Source organism: Microcaecilia unicolor, chromosome 8 (genome assembly GCF_901765095.1).
Source record: "Microcaecilia unicolor chromosome 8, aMicUni1.1, whole genome shotgun sequence".
NCBI lineage: Eukaryota > Metazoa > Chordata > Amphibia > Gymnophiona > Siphonopidae > Microcaecilia > Microcaecilia unicolor.
Genome location: NC_044038.1, coordinates 240,814,820 through 240,838,892, shown reverse-complemented (window position 1 = coordinate 240,838,892; position 24,073 = coordinate 240,814,820). Strand labels below are relative to the sequence as shown.

General features: G+C 44.9%; 1 protein-coding gene across 5 annotated transcripts in view; it reads left to right on the top strand.

The window, feature by feature from the left end:
* The first annotated feature begins 4,121 nt into the window (after positions 1-4,121).
* TP53INP2 (tumor protein p53 inducible nuclear protein 2) overlaps positions 4,122-24,073 on the top strand; it is a 60,372-nt gene continuing 40,420 nt past the window's right edge. For 2 of the 5 annotated variants that reach the window (XM_030212731.1, XM_030212730.1), the window contains exons 1-2: positions 4,123-4,387; positions 12,268-12,311. The gene's annotated coding sequence lies outside the window, so the exon portion shown is untranslated. Of the gene's footprint in view, positions 4,388-12,267; positions 12,312-24,073 lie in introns of all 5 variants that reach the window. The other 3 variants (XM_030212728.1, XM_030212727.1, XM_030212729.1) reach the window with 3 other exon arrangements.

The following is a 24,073-nucleotide window of genomic DNA, read 5'->3' as shown; positions in this document are numbered from 1 at the left end:
AAAGAAACAGTGACACACACCATGTATGTAAATAACACCCAGTTTAGTCTAGAAGATAAAGCACACCTGAACACCGGTTCCAAGTATATAAAAAGCAAATTTATTCAGCAAAGTAATACAGATAAATTTATGTTCAAGCTTGATATACTGCAAGTGATCCTGTGACTTAGAATTTCTATGAACTGTCCCTAATGTTGGCAACAATGCATTGACGGAATCCCCCCAAACTGTCCAAGGTCAGATCCCCATACTACTATTACTACTTATTTCTATAGTGCTACTAGATGTACACAGCACTGTACAGAAACCTCATTCTGATTTCCATCACCAAAGGCATCCTGTAGGCAGGTACGGAGTAGAGACTGGAGATTGGCCCAGGTACTGCAGAACTTCAAAGAGAAATATTTCTTCAGCATATCCATAGGCAAAACATAAGGATATTTTGGGAAACTAATAAATCTCAAATTCCTTTTCCTGGATGAGTTCTTTTTTCCACAATACCACATTGTCTTTCACTAAGGCTTCAGCTGCATTGGCTGTGAAACCAGAGCTGACTCACAGCATCCTGTGAAGTAAACTTCAAAGAGGTCCCCTTTTAATAAACTCAGTTGCTGAACCCAACCAGTTCAAGCAAAATCCATGCAAGACAGTAAGAACCATATTTGACCCAAAGCAACACCAGGAAGAGGAACTGGTATCGGTAGCTTCATCCTGGTGCCCTTTATTGAATTTACCCCCCAGTTGCTTAAATTAATGCAGGTTTTCAACTAGTCACATCAATCAGCGGAAGCCTCAAATACCACGTAGAGTCAGGCTCATGGAGTCCTGCATTCTCCTTCTGACAGCAACAGCGGTTAGCTTAGCAGAGTTTAAGAAAGGTTTGGACGGCTTCCTGAAGGAAAAGGCCATAGAATGTTATTAAATGGACGTAGGGAAAAATCCACTATTCCTGGGACAAGCAGTACAAAATGCTTTGCTCCGTGGAGCTTGCCGGGTGATTGTGACCTGGATTGGCCACTGTCGAAGACAGGGTGCTGGGCTAGATGGACCTTTGGTCTGTCCCAGTGTGGCAATGTTTATGTCTTATGTCTTAATCTGCAGGCTAGAATTACTAAAGCCATCTAATGCACACTGGGACCGATGGAATAAAGCGTGGAAGGTGGGTGGGAGGTGTCAAGGGATCGTGAAGGGATTTCTGAGGACAGTGATTATAAAAGTCATGTCTTCTTCATTCAGTGGTTGTTATTGCTGGCATTTGGTCAATTTGTTGAATATTGTTATTGTCTTTCTAACTTCCTTGTTATTTCGGACATGCCTAATAAGAATTACTTTCACATAAAGGATGGTTGAGGCTGTGCACCCAGCTTAGTGCAGCTCCTGTGTAAAAATTCAGCACTGCTACAACTGCTCAGTGTCAAAAGGAGCTTTGCACATGAGCAAACAGTGCACAACAGGGCCACCGAGAGACAGAGCTGGGCCTGGGGCAAGGCAGCCAGAGCTCCCCCCCCCCCCCACTTGGGCTGCAGCCACCGATCCCTCCACTTGGGCCGCCACCGCTGAAGCCCCCCCTCCACTCAGGCTGCTGCCACTGCAGCAACCACCCCCACCCCTTACTTTCCTGTGTCTGCTCCTCCCTTGGTCTGTCAGGCTCCTTACTCCTGTGAGCCAGAACCTGATTTATCACGTTAACGCAATCAGCCTGGTCCCAACACACAGGAGCAGGAGAGAGATAGACCGAGGGAGCAGAACCTTCTGCCTGACTCCAGAAACCTTGTCAGCACTGGGCCCCCTTGCAGGGGCGTAGCCAGACAACAGATTTTGGGTGGGCCTAGGCAAGAAGTGGGTGGGCATCAAGTGTTCTCCCCTTCACTCACCACCAAAAAAAATCTCAGCTGGTGGGAAAACGCTTCTTTCCACCTTAGTAGTCCACAGCAGGCATGCGCTGAAAACTGAGCATGCGCAGGTGCCAGTATCGTGGAGAATAGCGTTTTCATTACCATCAGGGGGTTGTCTTCAGCCGGCAGAGCATGGGTTCCCCAGCAGCTACTGCTAAATATGTGCTACTGTTGGGTGGGCCTGAGCCCTAAGTGGGTGGGCCCTGGTCAGCCACTACCCCCTTTGAGTCCAGTCCTGGGGAATCTTCCCCCACCTCTCAGTGGCCCTGTACACAAATACTTGCACTGCCACTGCACAGCTCATTTAAATCTCAGGGTAATAAAGATATTAGCAGGACCATGCTGAAACTGCAGTCTGTGCAACACGCCCCTTGGTGCTGCGCCTCACCCACTAAGAGGAGTCAAATGGATGTAGAGCAATGTTGGTATCCCACCTCCCTTGCACCACCCTCGGTAAGGCCCTGGGTATTAACTATTAAACCCAGATGCAATGAGTTGCACAAAGACCTGCAGACCATGCGCAAAGTTCTGAGGAGGAGCAAAGCGTTAGCCTGTTCTGTGGATGGCATCAATGGGAGTTTCATGTCAAGAACATAAGAGTAGCCATACTGGGTCAGACCAATGGTCCATCTAGCCCAGTATCCTGCTTCCAGCTGTGACCAATCCAGGTCACAAGTACCTGGAAGAAACCCAATTAGTAGCAACATTTCATGCTACCAATCCCAGGGCAAGCAGTGGCTTCCCCCATGTCCATCTCAATAACAGACTGTGGACTTTTCCTCCAGGAACTTTTCCAAATTTTTTTAAAAACCCAGATATGCTACCCACTGTTATCACATCCTCCAGCAGTGCGTTCCAGAGCTTAACTATTTGTTGAGTGAAAAAAATATTTCCTCCTATTTGTTTGAAAAGTATTTCCATGTAATTTCATTGAGTGTCCCCTGGTCTTTGTACTTTTTGAAAGAGTGAAAAATTGATTCACTTCTACCCCACTCAGGATTTTATAGACCTCAATTGTATCCTCCCTCAGCTGTTTCTTTTCCAAGCTGAAAATCCCTAACCTCTAGCTTTTCCTCATATGGGAGGAGTCCCATCCCCTTTATCTTTTTGGTCACTCTTCTTTGAACCTTTTTTAATTCCGCTATATCTTTTTTGAGATACAGCGACCAGAATTGATGCATGCAGACCCACAAGATGATCTTAATGTCAACATATAGGATAAATTATCACATGTACATTTATGTCACTCTAAGTTTGTTTTTGCATTCAAAATATAGCTCCTGCTAGCACAAACTCATGTGTTTCCAGTGCAGTCTCTCTGTTTACATATATATATATTTTTTGCATGTAATCTATTTCCATACAATTTGGTTACTGGATTTGGCACAAAAGTTATTTTACACATGTGTTAGGAAACTGTGTGTTGAGCTCTCACAAGGCCTTTTGCAAGAAATATATTGCAATAACAATGCATAAAAAGGGCCCTGTAGTTAATAACACATTAATGCATACTAACACGCAACAACTCAATAGCACACTTTATAAATCCAGCCCAAGGGCATCAAGAAGTAGTCAGTCAGCAAGTACCAAAGAGAAATCTTTACTGCTCATTCCCAGAGGTTTTCCCCAACTTTTCTTAGATAATACTTGTGCACAAACCTTTGTTCCAGGAACTTGGTCACCTCTTTAAATCGAGCTGCACAGAATCATCCAACAACAAACTTGTATTAACACAACTTCGTGTATTTGTACGTTAGCCCGGTTTGCAAGCTACAGTTGAAAGCACAATCAAAACAAAACAATTAAAGACTCTAAAGTTCCCACAACTGCTCTGAAACCCTACAGAACCCCCGTTCTGCTAATAGCAGAAAGAAAGCCAGAAGGTGGGGGGGGGGGGGGGTTGATGGGGAAACAGCTGATGGATAACACTTTCCACAAATCCATGTCCAGCTAGAACCAATCAAGTCCCACCCGAACCACCACCAGTTCTCGAAAGACACAAACAGACCGGCAAACCAAGAACTCCTCCCAGGAGGGGGCGGGGGTCCGGGTGAAACCCAGAACCTAAGGATCCCTCACATACTCTCCTCCCTAGAATTCACCTTCCCTTCCCCTCCCGGCAGTCGCTCGAGCCGGTCTCCGCTTTGATAGGTAACTAGCGCTTATTGCGTCACGGAAGGCGGGGCTTTCCATTGTGACGCCGCAATCAGCTGTTTGAGCGTTCTAAATTCTGATCTGAGATCAGCTGGGAGCAGCAATAACAAAATAATCTCCGAGCGGGTGACATCGGATCAGATCTGGGAGGGGTCATTGCAGGCTGGGGGAGAAACTAAAGGCAGTTTTTTTTTTAACGGTGCATATTTTCTAAGCAACGAAACAAAAACCTCTTGTGTTTTATTGTTTTCAATCTAACTACCTCAGGCTTTGCCTAAAATTTGTGCTTTAAGATACTCCTTTTGTATGTTTACAAATAATTGAGAGGAGAAAGGCGGGTAAGTTATTGTTTTATTATTATTTTTCTAACTGCATGTGTTGTGCATGAAGGGGGTGGGAGGTGAGATTAGTAACTATGGCGTAAGACTGTTTGTTTTGGGATATGGTGGGAAGACTGGTTTTGCCGGCCGGTCTTTGGGCCTGCACTAAAAATATTTCCACAAACAAAATGAAGGGAAGAAGGGATCCTTTAATACCTCGGACTGCATCGTCCCAGAGCTCCTTGTTCCTGTAAAGAGGGAAAGAACGGTACCAAATCCTGCATCCTGACACCTAAGCCCTTTTTTTTGTTGTTGTTGTTGTTGTCGTTTTATAACGTTGTAGATCGTCTCGTCCAGTAGTAAGTCAACTATAGAAAATGGCCTTGGAAACGACATACCGCCTCCCCCTCCCGATACCCCCCAATACGTTTGGGGCAGGTTTTGTATTGCTGTGGAGCTGAGTCCTTATTGTCGTTTGGGTGCTTGTTTTATACGCTTAACGCCTGGGAGAGTAAAACAGTAATGTTTTTCGGGTTTAAAAACGAACGTGGGGTGGTTTCGTTGCAGATCTAAGTGTATCCCCCCCCCCTTTTTTCTGAGGATAGGGCGGGTTTTTGTTGGTTAGGGTTTGCAGTGTTATTGGTCGATACCTCATTATCCCCTGGTTTTGCTCTGAAATCTACGTGTTTAATCCGATTGTAATCATTTGGAGCAGAAGCAGCAGCACAGAAGAGGTGGCATCTTGAATTTTAGGTATTCGATTTCCCTGGGCGATGCACTTTGAAGTGTGCTGCCTGCCTGCATTTTCCCCCTCCCCCCACTCTCAGTTTTCATGAATGGTGGGATTGTGAAACGAACGTGTAAAAGAAATCTACGGGCCCGAGTATTTGGGCCCAAAAAGCGATCCTCCCTTCTGGGCTGGAATGTGCCTTGGAAACATCAATCCTTCTATGGAAATTGCCTTCCCCTGCCAAGTCTGTTTCCTTTTGACACAAAGCCGACTGCTTTTCCCTGGCGCCCAGATCTGGTTGGTTAATCTGGAGGGTGTTTGTTTTTTTATTTTTATTTCTTATGATTTTATATGTGCATTATTTTTTGCTCTGGTCGATGGCTGCATCTCTTGTTCTCTCCCTTTTTCTTAACGGATTAAGATTAAAGTCTTCTGATCTCTGTTCCCATTGGCTGTTGGGGATAGGAAGCTTGTGTTGACGCGACGTGATTTGCATATGACATTGAGACGTCACCAAGGCCGGCCTTCCCTCCGCTGTCCTCTGTTGACCTATTTGGAGCTGAGCGTTAAAGAGCCCCTGCAAGCTTTGCTTTAACATCTGTGCTCTCCAGATGTTTGATGGCGAGCATGGTGCAAAATTCTAGCGGGACTGAGAGCTGATTGATAGAGTTGACTTGTTTGTTTCGCTGGCTAGAGGTCCTCTGAGCTGCATTGAAAACTGGATTACATGGGCGTCATTATTATGCAAAGCAGATTCTAATGCACTGTTAGTATGGGAAACAGAATGGGGATAGCCCAGATATGAAATGTGGCCTCTGGCTTTAAAAAAAAAAAAAAAAGAAGGTTGCCCTTCCTCATTTTCAAATACATTTCACCGAATAATTATGGGGTGAAAGAGATAGAAGTGTATTTTAATTACTGAACTCAATGAGCTTAGCTGTCATTTCCAAAATGCATCTTCTGTTGTGGAAAAAATATGATCATGAAATCTAGAGTGCTGGATAGAGTTTTGTGTCTGAAAAAACTGAGAATCCAAGTCCATAGGAGCCAACTTTTCAAAATTATTGGGGGTGCTAAGCCCAATGGGAATAACCCCTCCCTGGACACGTACAAAGAATTTTCTCAATATTGGGGGTGCTCAAGCATCCACAGCACCCACAGAGTCGGCTCCAATGAATCCAACTGATACTCCATAATCTTTTAAAAGATGAAGGAGACTGTTCATCAGTGGTTCCTTGTTTTGGGGGTTTGGAGGCTCTTCTGTTTATGAGAGACAGACCTCGAGCTTCTGTGCACCAGTGAACACAACCATTGAAAATTCAAGTTTAGTTGTTAGGATATGACATCAAAACACACAGATATTGCTTTGTAGTAGACTCGAGGTCCCCCATTCTGTAATGTAAATTGGCATTTATATTGCCCGATTCTGTGAATACAGAGCAGATTGCATGCAAATGATTAATATAAAATGTAATATAAGAGGTCTTCCACTACCCACCTGTCTCTATCCATCCTGCAAAATCTTTTACTCATGTCTTTCCTCCTTTTCCAAGCTCTCCTCTTCAATTTTCTTTTAGTCTTCTGTGGCCCATGGGGAGGGGGTGCGGAGAGATGTGGGGCCTCATTTGCATATGTCAGTAGGGGCTGAAGAGCAGGGGCCAATTGGAAAGAACACAGTTAATGGTAGGGTTGGGCCTCCTCCTCTTCCCTCTGTGTATTCATGTTTCCCTCTTCTCTTCATATTTTCACGTTACTCTTTTTTTTTTTTTTTTCTGTTTCTCTGTCCTACCATCTTCTCTTCCCCATGCTTCTGTGCTGTACCCAGCTGAAATTTCCCCGGGGCAAAGATTTTTGAATCTGCCCCTCTCCTTTTCCACCACACCTACAGGCCTCTTAATCTTCCCTTCTGTGACTCTGTCACGGTCAACTATCACCTGTCTGTGTCCTTCCTCCTCTACTGTCAGGCCCCAACACCTTCCATCTCTCCTTCTTTCCCTTATCGTCCACCAACCTTGGTAAAATGTTCCTTTGGGTAATTATTTATTTGGATTTTGCTGACACCTTTTTTAGTAGTAGCTCAAGGTGAATTAGATTCAGGTACACGGGGTATTACAGCTTTGAAACAATATCCCGTGTAACTGATCTTGAGCTACTACTGAAAAAGATGTGAGCAAAATCTAAATAAATAAAATCTAAATTAAAAAAAAAAACACAACACATTAAATTCCTGCTTCTTCCTCTGTATGTGTCCCTCAGGCACACTCCCTATCAAATTCTCTAAGGGGGTGAGGCATGCTGCCCCTCCCCACCCCATGTGGAGTAAGACAAGTGGAACTAACTCCCCACAGAGGACTGAACTGCCTTCTCTTTGCTTGTCCACCACTGGGTTCACAGTTGCAATCTTTCCTGCACAGAACCAGGGCATGGGGACAACTCCATTCTGTCCTCCATCTGGGGGTGGCTGTATCCTGAGCTGTCCTCCCCTCCACCTCCTGCATAGAACCAGCCCATGCACCCTTTTTCCTTAATGAATCACTGTTTGCTTTTCTCTGACTCACTTACTTTGGTCTGTGTTTGGATTTGGTTCACAACTTTTTCAGTTGTAGTTGGTATTTCTCTGTCCCTGGAGGGCTAATCTAAATTTGTACCTGAGGCAATGGAGGGTTACATGACTTGCCCAAGGTCACAAAGAGCTGCAGTGAGATTTGAATCTGATTTCCCTGGTTTTTCAATCCACTTCTTTAACCATTAGGCTACATTTATGATTCAAGGCAGGAATAATTAGAAAACATTTTTAAAAAACTGCATTGAATGACAAAAAGACCCTTTTTTTTTTTTTACATTTTTGATGTCGGTATTTGTTCCAAAATACCAGTTCTGCCATAATTTCATATGTACTGCCAGACATGAAAATGCTTACTACTACTACTTATCATTTCTAAAGCGCTACTAGACGTACGCAGCACTGTACACTTGAACATGAAGAGACAGTCCCTGCTCGACAGAGCTTACAATCTAATTAGGACAGACAAACAGGACAAATAAGGCCTTAAGGACAAAGAGTAGCAAGATTCCGGAATCCCAAACAGTAGCAAGATTCCGTATAGAATCCCAAGAGTAGCAAGATTCCGTATGGAATTCCAAAGACAACTACTACTACTACTGCTTATCATTTCTATAGCACTACTAGACGTACGCAGCGCTGTACACTTGAACATGAAGAGACAGTCCCTGCTCGACAGAGCTTACAATCTAATTAGGACATTCAAACAGGACAAATAAGGGATAAGGACAAAGAGTAACAAGATTCCGGAATCCCAAAGTGTGACAAGATTCCGTGCAGAATCCCAATGAGTAGCAAGATTCGGGAATCCCTGAGTAGCAAGATTCCAGAATCCCAAGCACTACTACTACTACTACTACTTATCATTTCTATAGCGCTACTAGATGTACGCAGCAGTGTACACTTGAACATGAAGAGACAGTCCCTGCTCGACAGAGCTTACAATCTAATTAGGACAGACAAACAGAACAAATAAGGGGTAAGGACAAAGAGTAGCAAGATTCCGGAATCCCAAAGACTACTATTACTACTACTTATCATTTCTATAGCGCTACTAGATGTACGCAGCGCTGTACACTTGAACATGAAGAGACAGTCCCTGCTCGACAGAGCTTACAATCTAATTAGGACAGACATACAAGACAAACAAGAGATAAGGGAATATTAAAGTGAGGATGATAAAATAAGGGTTCTGAACAAGTGAATAAGGGTTAGGAGTTAAAAGCAGCATCAAAAAGGTGGGCTTTTACTCAGTACATTGCTTATTTTGGCACTGTTCTGTCTTTTTTTTTAACAGGACATCTTGAAATATTTGTTAGACCTTTTTAAGTCCAATACAATTGGTATCTTATTAGTTTCTGCATCCGACCTGCCCATGGCCCTCCCACAGCCACACACCCTTTTGAGTGGCATGGCGTAGAAAGGCGCATAGGCAGATCCATGCATAAATACCAATTAGTGCCAGTTAACCCCCAATAATTGATTTAAGCCCTAACTGACTAATTCGTTTTTGCGCATCTGGGATTCATGCCCAACTTTGAGCGCCTTATATAGAATCTGTGGGGACAAAGAGCTGAGATGAAGGTTAAGGAGGATGTGTCATTGCCGTAAAATGACGACAGGCAATGCACTGAACTGCAGAAACGTTATCTGCTATCATACCAATGATTGTGTGTAGAATTCACATTTGGCATTTGATACGCAGATCTAGAGCATTCTAAAATATATGTGCATGCACGTTCTCTGTGCAAGATATTGATTCCACTACTAGGCCATAGTGATTTGTTCACTCTCTTGTGCACATTCTTTGCACACACAGTATTTTCATACAATTTGTTGACTATATTGGCCAGAAACTTTTTTTTTAAACATATTCACTAGGAACCTCTGCAGTAGACTTCAGTGCACAGCTCTATAACATGGGTTATTAAGGGACTCTTTTACTAAGGGTGTGCTGAAAGTGGCCTGCGGTAGTGTAGACGCATGTTTTGGGCACGCGCAGAATCATTTTTCAGCGCACCTGTAAAAATTGGCTTTTTCAAAATTTTTGCTGAAAATGGATGTGTGGCAAAATGAAAAATTGCCACGCACTTCATTTTGGGTCTGAGACCTTAACTGCCAACCATTGACCTAGGGTAAGGTCTCCATGTGGTAATTATCAAGAGGAAAGACATCCAGATTTCTTGTTCCGATAATACATGAGAGGATGTCCTTACGCTGGAGACGTCCATCCTGAACAACCATTTTACAAACTGAAATGTTTACATTTTATAAACGGGGGGGGGGGGGGGGGGGGGGGGTGGGGGGGGGGGGGAAAACAAGGCATAGAGACGTCAGGCAGCATTCTTATTAAAATGGCCACACAGTCATCCTTGCAGAACAGAGGACTAGCCTAGTGGTTAGTGTAGTGGATTGTAAACTCAGACACTGGTTCAAATCTGGCTGTAATTGCGATCCCTCCAGGAACAGAAAAATACCCGCTACTCCTGAAGATACACCTACTTCACTTCAATAACCTTCAGGCTTGCAGGTGTCTTATTTCTTTAGGTGCAGAAAATATTTTTGTGTTCATGGAGAGCGCCCCAGGAAAACAAAATTAATAGTGAGGCTGCTCCTGTGACCTCTTGCTGGTTTGTGACACAATGGGCCAGATTTGGATGTTTTTTTTTAAGGCATTTTGAGGTCTCACATCTAATTTGATAATGAGCACCTTTAGGCTCTAAGTTCTAGAATAGCGCCAAGGTGCACTTGTGTTCATACCTGCCACTTTACCCCCATTTTGGTTCGTAACTGCTATTATAGTGTGGAAGTTACGCACCTAAATTTTTGGCACACTAGAGGAATCAAAAACACAAATATTTAGTTTACAATCGCTGGTGCTAATCCAGTGGACTCATTCCCAGCCCTCGAGGGCAGTCCTTCAACTGGATTCCTGCCAGTAGGGGGTGCTGCTTCCAATTACTAGGGAAAGGCCAGTTCACCTATTGATAATGTGAAACGGCACCCAACCACTGGCAGGACTGTAGGCAGAGGACTCCCTGCCCGGCTTAAGGGAACACTAGCTGCCAATGGTCAGGTTTTTAGGGTGTGGCAAAAGGGGGCCGGGCTGGGATTGGCATGAGTTTTACACGCACGCCGAGGCTCCCTTTACTGCAACTGGTAAAAGAGAAGGTCTTGCTTTCCTGGGAAATGGCGGGAGACAAGTAAAGCACTTGCCCAGTGGCCAATTCGGAGGGGAGCCCTTACCGCCACCCATTGAGGTGGCAGTAAGGGCTCCTGTGCTAACCCAGTGGTCACTGGGCAGCGTGCGGCACTGCCTGATTACCGCCAGGTACAATCTGGCGCTACAAAAATAATACACTTTTGTAGCGACAGAAATGATGGTGCGGCAGGGGTGGAAAGTGCTGTTGGGCTGTTGTGGTAGCCTGGTGGTATGTCCGTCATAGCGAGCGGTAAGCTCGCGTTGGGCTTAACTGCCACTTAGTAGAAGGAGCCCTAAGTTATGCACACAATTGGTGGTACGCAATTGCTCACCTAACTATGCGTGCCAGACGTAGAATTAGTGGCTGACTGTGGTCTGTATTCCTATCGTGAATTCTAAGGATTGTGGGCATTCTTTCTAGCAAATGGCTAAAACAAAAAATTTAAATGAAAAATGCGAAACATAAATAGGGTTAAATATTAAAGGCAGCAGCAGTTAGTGCTTTTTGGCTGTACTGGTGTTGCCTGGATCTTCAATGCCAGGCCATGTCCTGGCAGCGGCAGGGCCGCCGAGAGACTAAACCAGGCCCGGGGCAAGGCTGCCTTGCCTCCACCCCCCCCAACTGTTGCCCTCCTGTCGCACCCCGCCGTTGCAGTCCCTGGTCTCACCTGCCTGCCTCCACGGCTCTGGGTCCCCTGCATTCGAAGCGGCAGTCGCAGATCGCCTCTTTTCTGGCCTTTCCTCCCTGTGTCCCGCCTCGTCTGATGTAACTTCTGGTTTCCGCGAGGGCGGGACACAGGGAGGGAAGGCCAGAAGAGAGGCAATCTGTGACTGCCGCTTCGAATACAGGGTCCCGGAGCCGAGGAGGCAGGCAGGTGAGACCAGGAACTGCAGCGCCGGCGGCCTGACCCCGGTGCCGAGCCCCCCTTGGAGGCCCGGGCCCGGGGAATTTTGCCCCCCCCCCCCCCTCTCGGCGGCCCTGGATATCTGGGTTTGTCGACTGGCTATCCCTTATCCAGTTAACTGTGATATTTCAGCAGTTAACCACCTAAGTGAAACCAGTCAAAGACAGGACTGTTCTTTATGCAGTTAATATCGGCACTTATGAATCTCTTCATAAAGGCAGTTAATAATAAGGCCCAATAAATAAATAAGTGCTGACTCCACCCCTGCACTGCCCACACGGCCGCTGGCTTTAGCTTTAGTGGTTCGTGCTGGTATTGGTGGCTAGGCCCGTGCAATTGATTGAACCAGCCAGGAGCCTCTTCTGCCGGTTAAATCGCTTTGCCTGTGGACTCTGTGTGCCTGTGCTTCAAAGCCTAGCTTTCAGTTTTGACAGGATCTTGTTTGCATTGTGAGCTAACAGCTTATCTGTACATTCAGCTCTTTTCCTCTCCTTTCAGCAGGATGCAGAGGCTCAGAATGGAGGCAGCGAAGGTGATACGAGGTGGGTGGGTCTCTTTGTATCCTGGTGACGCTTGGTTTTGTGTCCTCCTTGCCACAGCGTTTGTGAAAAAAAGGACCCCAAAGTTTCCAGAGTCAGTTTTGACAGTGCCTTAATGGTAGAATAGTTTTCAGAAATCGACTAGACTTATGACTGGCGTTGGGTTCTTAATTTGGTTAAGTACAAAATAGAACGCACCTTTTTATATGGCATCCAGAAAGGTCCGCACAGTGCTTAGAGCTTTGTAACTATGCTCCGGTCAACAGAATCTTCTAGCCACTGAATACGGAGCACATAAAATCTGCCTTCATAAGAAAAATGTGAGGAAGCATCCCTTAGTAGATGGATAGTAAATGATATGGCTTGGCAGACTGACTAGGCCGTATGGACTTTATCTTCCGTTCTATATTTCTAAGTTCTAACATAGGTATGCAGAAGCCATCCCCCCCACCCCCCAACATTAATGGAAAATGAAGAGCCATTTAGTAGAATAGGCCATGGCCTTTTGTAAAACACACTTGAGCCACTACATAGTAACTGACCTGCTCATATTTCTGCCCCCCCCCCAAAAGAAGAGAGAGAGAAATCTGTTCACTAACCCAGCCCAGCTAACACTGAGCTCCACCGGTACCTCTGCTGTGTAAGTGCCCCTTTCCCCCTCTCCAAATCCCTCCACTGTTTTGGAAGAGTCCAAGGAGTGAAATGCCCACCAGTCTGGCTGCTCCCCTCGAGATCAACAGACTTTCCTCTCCCAGTGTCTTGGGGTTTTCCATCCCACTGTGACGAGTAACAACTTTCACGCAACTGAAGTATTGCGTGATCGTCAGTGTTCCACACCTATAACTTTAGGCAGGTGGGTGAGCAATAACGCTGGGCAGGCAGTAAGGAATGTGGCACAATTCCTTCGCCGGAATTCTTACTTGCTCCACCTGTCCAGGCTCTTTCACCACCCAATCACCGAGTACAGGATTTAAGAATTGTCTCCAAACTTGCCCACTTTTGCCCATACCCTTTTCCTGACATCTTAAAGGCGGAGAGGGTGGTCCCCTTGGCCATGTTAATTCCAGCTGGCCTTAGTCCCGGCCAGCCTCCTCTTTTGTTGGCTGTGAGAAGTAACTAATGTGAATTTATAAGACGAAATTAAGACCACAGTGCCTGTAGACAAATATAAAATTATATCGTTGGAGAAGTGGAAGACTTGTAGCTCACTGTGTATAAAAGTACTTTCAGAATGAGGATGTGGCCAGCGGGGCTCTTGCAAAAATCAACAGGAGATGAAAAGCAAAATGAAAAATGCTTTTTTCTTAAAGTGCCTGACACGGCACCGTGTTTCGGCTAAGTGCTTGCCATAGCGACTTTTTGTTTGCAGCGCCTACTATCTTTCCTGGATTGACACACTGCGTCCTTTTTCAAGATAGCGTGTGTTTCAAGTACACAAACTTATAAATATTGATAACCTGTACCAAGACCCCTGAGGCAGGCACTTAGATGAATACGGTGCTGTGTCAGGTACTTTTAACAATGAAGCATTTTCGCGTTTTGCTTTTCGTCCTCCTGTTGATTTTTGGAAGAGCCCCGCTGGCCACACTGCTTATTCTGCGAGTACAAAATTATATCAACCGTGTCCATAAGTAGAAGCCTAAGTGGGGGTTTGTTTTAATTTATGTGTAGATGGAGCACGGTGGTGATTGGTTAAGTAAAATTTAATGCCCTAAAGCTCAGCTTTGACTATCTGGATGTCCACCTTCGGATTTTATTCAATAAAGAAAGTCATGAGAGTTGAGAAACCTTGAATTGGATTGGCTAATAGCTGTAGACAGTGGTGAAGCTCTTCCTTCGGATCTGACTTCTTGTGAGACTGTCACTGAAATGCTTTTGTGTTTCCACTTATATATACACTGATAGTTATCAATATTTGCTTATTTCTGATCCGAAGAAGAAGGGTTCCCTTCGCAAACGAATAAAAAAAAATGTATTAAGTTAGTCCAATAAAAAAGATATCCCTCTTATTGTCTTTTTCTCTGTTTTTGTTTTATTTCTATGTATTACCTTTAATCTAAGCATGTTTGTATGGTAGGGCCTGGTGGCATTGGGAGGGGAGGGGGAGATTCTCTTCTGCTACACAGAAAACAGAGCAGTATTCAATTAATGAATGTGATGTTTTGGAGTGGAAAACAATAATTAAAGGGTGGAAAAAATGATCTTGACGTCTGAGAAAGGTAACCCAGAGTATATACCTTGTCATCACTTTCCACATCTTTTGACGCTTGGAGGCAAATGACCTTCAGATGCTCCGAAGGTGACAAGACCATATCCTGCAACTACATTTTAAAGGATAATTTTATACTTGATTACTTTTAGAATGACGAATTGGTCAATCTCCTGCCACCCAGTCCTTAAGGGCTCTGCTTCCTTTTCATGTGGACGTTGGAACAGTGTATTTTTCTTTTGACTAACATTGTTCTGTTGCAATTTCTACATTCTTTTCCCTCCTTGGCTATGTTAAGCATTTCATGCTGGGACATTCCAGGAAGACACATCAGTGCTGTTTTCAAGGACCTCTGTACACGCCACACTATTGTTTACTCTCTGAAGAGAGGTGGACAGCATTCCTTGGGTTTAGGCGTGGTTTAGCTGCTTAATTTAGTGGGCGGGAGGTTAATTCAGTCATTCTTTTCCCCTTGCCTACTGCTGCCGCCTAGCATTTCTCACAAAAAAAAGACCCCCACCCATAATCATCAAGCTGCCCCTTGTCACCTGGTTGTCTTTGTAGTGGGCTTCCCCTTGCCACCCCAATACTGACTCTAGCAGTCCCTCAGTGCCATGTGGCTCCCAAATATAAGGTATGTTAGACCGTACAGGCATGTGCCTGCATGTGTAACATGTTTACTGCAGTTTTTTCTGTACTGGATGTGGCTCTAGTGATGTAGCAGCTCATACTGCGAGACTTTTGGCTCTGCAGCAGCGCAAGATAAAGTTCTCAAGCTCCTTATCCACTGCCCAGTCATAAGAACATAAGTGTTGCCATACTTGGGACGAACTGAAGGTCAATCAAGCCCAGCATCCTTGTTTCCAACAATGGCCAATCCAGGTTACAAGTACCTGGCAAGATCCCGAAAGAGTTAAATAGATTTATGTTGCTTATCCCAGAAACAAAGTAGTGGATTTTCCAAAGTCCATCTTAATAATTTTTTTTAAATAGTTGTATTCTTATATTAATATTAATTGTCTTGTGATGCTTCTTAATTTGTTAGATAAGCCGCATCAAACCTGAGCTTTATGGGAAAATATGGGAATAGAAATGTCAAATAAATAAATAAATAATGCCTAATACTTTTATTTTAGGAAATTATCCAAACCTTTTTTAAAACCCTGTGAAGCTAACTGTTTTTTTTTTTTTTTTTTACCACATTCTGTGGCAATGAACTCCTGAGTTTTAATTACATGCTGAGTGAAGAAATATTTTCTCTGGTTGCTTTGCTACTTAATAGCTTCATTATGTGCCCCCTAGTCCTAGTATTTTTGGAAAGACTAGACGTGCAATTCACGTTTGTTCTAGGTCTCTCCCCTCGCCCATCTCTTCTCCAGGCTTTAGAGCCCCTAGCTGCTCCATCCCCTTTATCATTTTTGTCGTCCTTCTCTCTACCTATTCTAATTCCACTATATCTTTTTTGAGATGCGGTGACCAGACTTGCACACAGTATTCGAGATGCAGTCACACCATGGAGTGATACAAAGGCTTTATAACGTCCTCATTTTTGTTTTCCATTCCTTTCCTAATAATTCCTAACATTCTTTTTGCTTTCTTAGCTGCCGCTGCACACTGAGCAGGAGGGGAGGGGGAAGACTTGGTGGGTGGCAGCCTGGCTCCATATGAGAGCCTCCTCTCCTGCTGCCCCCTTCCTCCTTACAGAACAGGGGGCACTGTGAGGACCCTGTAAACTGATTAATTACAGCACTGACTCTGTAAATGCAAAAATGTCCAAAAAACCCAGTGCCAAACGTAGTCATTGGTTTGAAAATCGCACTATTTTAAACATATTTGTACTTGGTGCATCTTTCTTTAAGGGCCATTTTCAAACAACAAACATTCAAGAGAAAAATGCACAAAAACGAGCCACTGGGATGTGTGGGGCAGGGGCGTAGCTACGTGGGGTCACCGGGGCCTGGGCCCCCGTAGATTTGGCCCTGGACACTCACTTCCGCTGCCAACCCACCCATCAACCCGCCGTCGCCGTCTACCTTGCTGGCGGGGGACCCCAACCCCCACCAGCCAAGTCCTCTTCTTCCTTCATTCTGTTTCTGAGTCTGACGTCCTGCATGTACAACGTGCAGGACGTCAGACTCAGAAACAGAACAAGGAAGAAGAGGACCTCGGCTGGCGGGGTTGGGGGCCACCACCAGCAAAGGTAGGTGGGGGAGGGTTGGCGGTGGGAGGGGGGGTCGAGAGGGTCATCGGCAGGGGGGGGGTCAAAGTTGGTGGTAGCGGCGGGGGGGGGGTTGGCGGCGCAAGGGGGGGGGGCTAAATGTGCCCCTCACCTCGGCCTCTGGACCCCCCCCTCCCGCTGAAGTCTGGCTACGCCCTGGTGTGGGGGCCAGCAGTCTTACTATTCTGGCCACACAGGACATTCCAGCAGAGCAGTGGGGCAACCTAGGGGCATTGCAGTGAACTAAAGGTCCCAGGTACCACATCACATCATAACCCCCTTATTGTATGATGAGATGAGCCCTCTAGCAATGTCAAAAAATGTGCTGTAGCCAAATGTCTACAGTTGTCACCTATATGTGGGTTCAGTAGGTATTTTGTGGTTTTTGGAGTGCTCATACTTTCACCACAAGTGTTCCAGTTAGAGCGGGATGTGGGCCTGGGTCCCCTGCTCTATAGTTCACTGCACAACTACTAGGGCTACTCTAAGAGGAGGTGAGCGTTATATCTGCAGCTGTCACTTTCACAGGGGGGTGGGAGGGAATGGTGACCACTGGGGATTAAGGGGGTCATGCCTTTATCCCTCCATTGGTTATCTGGTCAGTTCGGGCAACTTCTTGGCGCTTAGTCGTTATTGAAACAGGTCTATCCAAAGTCCTATTGGTTTGCCTTGGATGTTTTTACAGTGTTCCATTAGTGCAGGAAAACATCCAAATCGTAAGCCTGCCCCTAGTCCCACCCAACATATGTCTCCAACACGCCACCTTGAGATTTAGACAAACTGCATAGAAAAAGCCTTAAAAATGAGTTTCGAAAATAGCAATTTGATTGTTTTTGCAGGGTGGGGGGGAGTCCATCTGTTGTCTTGTGGACATTTTTTCTATTTTGCAAATGACTCCTAAAGCTTTTTTTTTTTTTTTTTTTTTTTTTTTTTTAAACAAGTTCTTAACTTGATTTTAGGTCAACATTACCAGTGTGGTCATCTGATTATTTGCCAGAGTAATTCTAAATTGGTTAGAACTCTCCATCCCAGTACACACAGTATGGCCAAACTATAATTCTTGTCTGTAAACATAGACCATGATAATCATGAAGACATGATAATGTTCTAGGAAGACCCCTGGCGGACTGGTCTGGGAGAGTTTTTTTTTTTTTTTTTTTTTTGTCAGACCTTGGTGAGCAGGAAGCAGGCTTTTTGTTACTCTGTACCAACTGGAAACCCTTGCTCCTTCCAGGGCTTGTAGAAAACTGATTATACTCCACTGCTAGTTACTCTTTCTTTGAGGTCAGAATGGATCCTAAGGAGCTTAGCCGAGATTGGGTGGCAGAGCCAGCCGGTGGTGGGAGGCGGGGATAGTGCTGGGCAGACTTATACGGTCTGTGCCAGAGCTGGTGGTTGGGAGGCGGGGATGGTGCTGGGCAGACTTATACGGTCTGTGCCAGAGCCGGTGGTGGGAGGTGAGGATAGTGCTGGGCAGACTTATACGGTCTGTGCCAGAGCCGGTGGTGGGAGGCGGGGCTGGTGGTTGGGAGGCGGGGATGGTGCTGGGCAGACTTATACGGTCTGTGCCAGAGCCGGTGGTGGGAGGCGAGGATAGTGCTGGGCAGACTTATACGGTCTGTGCCCTGAAAAGGACAGGTAACAAATCAAGGTAGGGTATACACAAAAAGTAGCACATATGAGTTTGTCTTGTTGGGCAGACTGGATGGACCATGCAGGTCTTTTTCTGCCCTCATTTACTATGTTACTATGAATAGTAGGACTATTCAAGGAAATGTAAGTAGAGTGAGGACATATCATAGAAGTAGTTGATGGATGAATTTGCCCCTAGTTGAAGAAGCAGGGATGATGAGAATAAATCTAAGTCGTTTGCTTATTACTTTCAGGGAATTTAAGAATTATATAAGTTTTATTGTATGAGAAGTGCCTGGTGTGCAGAAGCTGGCATGCAATAAAACAGACGTCATTGCCCAGCAGGTGTGAACTGTCCCAGTGCTAACTCAGAAATGTGACGTCCCAATCTGAGTTGTCCAACCAGTCAAATTTTCAGCTGTGCCTGAAGGAGATTTACGTGTACTGTCTCCATTGTATGCAAATATTGTCTAAAGCAATTCATTATGAAAGCTCAATGGCCCAGGCAGCTTGAGAAACACTGATAAATGGATGCAGAGGTGATCTATTTATTTTGTTGGATTTGTTTCCTCTGTAGCTTTTGTCACTTCTTCTGCTATCTTGGAATCTGGTTTGGAAGTCTGACCGTAGTAATCATTGCCTTCAAATTAAAGAGGAATCATCTCCTCCCCCATCCCTACATTGCCAGTATGACGGAAGAGCTGTTCAGACTAACTGAAATTAATGTGTTGGTGTATGTGTGTCCTCGGCAGTAAGAAATGTTGTTTCACATCTGTCAACAGTCTGAATATCGTGCCTTAGTTCTGTATGATTCATTGTAGGGGGCTGACGAGCTTCATGTGCGTACAGCACTTGTGTTGGGAATGTGTTTCTTCCCTCTGTTTCCCCCCACCCCCTCCAAAAGGCCTTCTGATTTTAGCATTCTTTACACAGTGGAAGACCTTGGCTGGGGTGAAGCTAGAATGTGGTGTTGCTGTATTTGACAGTCGGGGAGGGGGAGAGGAGGCATGAATTTCTACCCTTGCTCACTGTGTATTTGGGATGGGATGACACTACGGTGTGATGGGCTACGTACTGAGAGCCTGATGGGTAAGACTAAAAAAAGAAATTTTTTTTTTTTTATAATCGCATAAAAATAGAACTGGCAGCCTTCCAATGTTTTCCTAGCTTAGTGCCTCTCACCTTTGGCTGTATGAGAGAAAACAGTTTCTTGCATGTAGTAGCGTCTCTTCTAAAAGCTGGATATTTCCCATGGTTTTATATTCCAGCAGGTGGGTTGCATTAGGTCTTTGCACATGGTGGGTGTATTCTGTGAAATGAATGTAATGCAAATAGCTTTAATTATAATTTCAGTAAGACACGTCTGTCGCTAGTAGGAGCCAATAATCAAAAGTAGGTCTGGAATGAAAAATAATTCAAACAAGTTTTCCAAAAAAAAACAAATGTCTATAATCCTGAAACTGACAAATGGAAAGTGAAGAAGCAGATTCATATTGAGCAAATGTAGTGACTATTTTAATATCCAGCTCTTCACTGTATAATGGAAAACAAAAATGAGGATGTTATAATGCCTCTGTATCGCTTCATGGTGCGACCGCGCCTCGAATATTGTGTTCAATTCTGGTCGCCGCATCTCAAAAAAGATATAGTGGAATTAGAAAAGGTGCAGAGAAGGGCGATGAAAATGATAAAGGGGTTGGGACGACTTCCCTATGAGGAAAGGCTAAAGTGGCTAGGGCTCTTCAGCTTGGAGAAAAGGCGGCTGAGGGGAGATATGATATAGGGCTATAAAATAATGAGTGGAGTTGAACGGGTAGATGTGAAGCGTCTGTTCACGCTTTCCAAAAATACTAGGACTAGGGGGCATGCGATGAAGCTACAATGTAGTAAATTTAAAACAAATCGGAGAAAATTTTTCTTCACTCAATGTGTAATTAAATTCTGGAATTCGTTGCCAGAGAATGTGGTAAAGGCGGTTAGCTTAGCGGAGTTTTAAAAAGGTTTGGACGGCTTCCTAAAGGAAAAGTCCATAGTCCATTATTAAATGGACTTGGGGAAAATCCACTATTTCTGGGATAAGCAGTATAAAATGTTTTGTACATTTTTGGGATCTTGCTGGGTATTTGTGACCTGGATTGGCCACTGTTGGAAACAGGATGCTGGGCTCGATGGACCTTTGGTCTTTCCCAGTATGGCAATACTTATGTACTTATGTGATGTTCCTGAAAAACACAAGGCATTCATTAGTGGAATCTAACTTTCTATAGCTCTTGGCATCCCGTTGCATGCTTAAGCAATAGTAACCCTGAGAATTGGACTGGTGGTGTTTAGAAGGACCTGTTGCTGGTCACACGTCAAGTTCTGATTAGACAGAGTCAGGAATGAGGAATCGCACTGAAATCTAAAACATGATAGCAAAAGGACCATGTGTGTCCTATCCAAACTGTCCATTCACATCAACTGCTCAGTTTTGCTATCCCTTCAGATCCTGTGTTTGTCCCATGCTTTCGTGAATTCAGATACTGTCTCCCACCACCCCCTCTGGGAGGTTGTTCCAAGTTTTTTTTAAATTTTTTATTTATAACCATTTAAATTTTTACAAGCGATAAAACAACTTGCCGGAAATACAGAGAAAGTAACATATAGGAATTATTTCAGTCGGGTAATTCTATTCTCTTCCTTAGACCACTAAATAGGGAGAGTGAAACAAGACAAGGAGATCAGTTAAACAGTAAACAGAAAAAAAAAACCCCGTGGTATTAACCTGATTATCCCCAGATATTACTCGTCTAATTCATTATTCCACATTGATCATCTGGTTGGCTTCTTCAAGGCCAATACGGTGTAAAGTCAAATCATTTAATTGAAAACATACTTATTGTCCAATATTAGTTAGAAACAGTGGTGTAGGAAGGGGGGAGGGCGGTTTGCCCGGGTTGCACGCGCTTGGGGGGTGCCGGCCCTGCCGGTTCCCTGCTCTCTCTGTCCCGGAACAGGTTCCTGTTCCGGGGCAGAGAGAGCAGGGAACCAGCGAGGCCGACGCAGCTCCGAGTGATGTGCACTCGGGGCGGATCGGCCCTCCCACAGGTAAGAATGCGGTCCGGGGGGGGGTTTGCACTCCTAGGGGGGGGGTTCACTCCAGAGGGGGGGGGGTGCGCTGCAGAGGGGGGGGGGTTCGCGCCGTGCTGCACCTGGGGGGGGGATGCCCAGCGGCGACCCGCCCCGGGTGTCATTAGCCCTCGCTACGGCACTGGTTAGAAATAATACATCTGATTACATTCTTTCTCTTTTAAAAACCAGAAGTTATTTAACAATACATATACTTAAGTCTCTAATTCAAATCCCACTGATTAAAGTAATCCCAGTTTTCACAGGCTTCACTCCTTTTAAAGTAATAATTTGAGGAAATAAGTTGTTCCAGGTTTTTAATATCTCTTTCTGTGGTCAACCATATTATATGCAGGATCCAAGTACAAAAGGTCTTTATCAGAACCCCCATTTTGATTGGTTGCGGCTTCTGTGTCGAGTCTGTAATAAAGTTTGCCATTGTGACTTATCTGTCCCAGTCCCTGGAGTTATTGCTCCACTTCCCACTTCTTCTTTTTTTTTCATTGTTTTTCGTGGGATTCGTGGATTACCCATCCCAGAGCTATCTGGCAATCCTCCATGTTCAGTGGTGGTGGCCCAGATAACTAACCATTAGTTATTAGTTAACTAGTTGTTGCTGAATATTGGTGATACCTGGACAATTTCTGGGCACTACCAAAGAGCCAGAAACTCTGCGTCTGTATCAAGACAGGGACTAGCATTGAATATCTGGATCTAATTCAGTGAAAACAACAACAACAAAAAAAATACACTGCCCCCCCCAAGGGCTGAACACCAACTACAGGAATTCTAACATTTATAGATGTCAAGACACAACCAACCATGACCTGAGGGCGGAGGTCACGGGATGTTCCGTGATCTACAGGGTTTATCATTGATCATTTATTCAGACTTAATATACTGCCTTAGTATGCAGGCAGGTCAAGGTGTTTTTTTATTTTGTTACATTTGTACCCCGCGCTTTCCCACTCATAGCAGGCTGAATGCGGCTTACATGGGGCAATGGAGGGTAAAGTGACTTGCCCAGAGTCCCACTAACAACATTCCATGTAGAAGTCGGCCCTTGCAGATCACCAATGTGGCCGCGCAGGCTTCTGCTTCTGTGAGTCTGACGTCCTGCACGTACGTGCAGGACGTCAGACTCACAGAACCAGAAGCCTGCGCAGCCTTCTATATGGAATGTTGCTAGTGGAATATCATAGCAACATTCCATGTAAAATCTCCATTAGTAGCAACATTCCATGCAGAATCTCCAATAGTATTTATTTTATTTTTGCTACATTTGTACCCCGCGCTTTCCCACTCATGGCAGGCTCAATGTGGCTTACATGGGGCAATGGAGGGTTAAGTGACTTGCCCAGAGTCACAAGGAGCTGCCTGTGCCTGAAGTGGGAATTGAACTCGGTTCCCCAGGACCAAAGTCCACCACCCTAACCACTAGGCCACTCCTCCGTTGTTGCTACTATTGGAGATTCTACATGGAATGTTGCTATTCCACTAGCAACATTCCATGTAGAAGTCGGCCCTTGCAGATCACCATTGTGGCCACGCAGGGTTCTGCTTCTGTGAGTCTGACGTCCTGCAGGACGTCAGACTCACAGAAACAGAAGCCTGCGCAGCCTTCTACATGGAATGTTGCTAGTGGAATAGCAACATTCCATGTAGAATCTCCAATAGTAGCAACATTCCCACTCATGGCAGGCTCAATGGCAGGCTCAATGCGGCTTACATGGGGCAATGGAGGGTTAAGTGACTTGCCCAGAGTCACAAGGAGCTGCCTGTGCCGGGAATCGAACTCAGTTCCTCAGGACCAAAGTCCACCACCCTAACCACTAGGCCACTCCTCCACTGTTGCTACTATTGGAGATTCTACATGGAATGTTGCTATTCCACTAGCAACATTCCATGTAGAAGTCGGCCCTTGCAGATCACCAATGTGGCCACGCAGGGTTCTGCTTCTGTGAGTCTGACGTCCTGCAGGACGTCAGACTCACAGAAACAGAAGCCTGCGCGGCCTTCTACATGGAATGTTGCTAGTGGAATAGAAACATTCCATGTAGAATCTCCAATAGTAGCAACATTCCATGTAGAATCTCCAATAGTATTTATTTTATTTTTGTTACATTTGTACCCTGTGCTTTCCCACTCATGGCAGGCTCAATGTGGCTTACATGGGGCAATGGAGGGTTAAGTGACTTGCCCAGAGTCACAAGGAGCTGCCTGTGCCGGGAATCGAACTCAGTTCCTCAGGACCAAAGTCCACCACCCTAAAAACTGGGCCACTCCTCCACTCCAAAATAAATGTTTAAAAAAATGAAAAGAATAGGAAAGATGGTAATTATACAAGAGCACAGGAAGTGGTTCAGACACTCTGTTTATGGTCTGGGTCAAAGATCCTGGGCTCAGCTAGTTGCCAACATCTATCACTTCAACTGTTCTTCTTCTGAATTAATTGGGAAATGCTGGTTGAAAAAAAACCAAAATGGGTTTTTTTTTTAACTGGTTTGAATTGTGTATAACAGGACTTGGAACATATGGAAAGTGACGGGGCATTCCAGGATGATGGTGCTAATATTCTCTGTTGGTATTAGCTCTGTA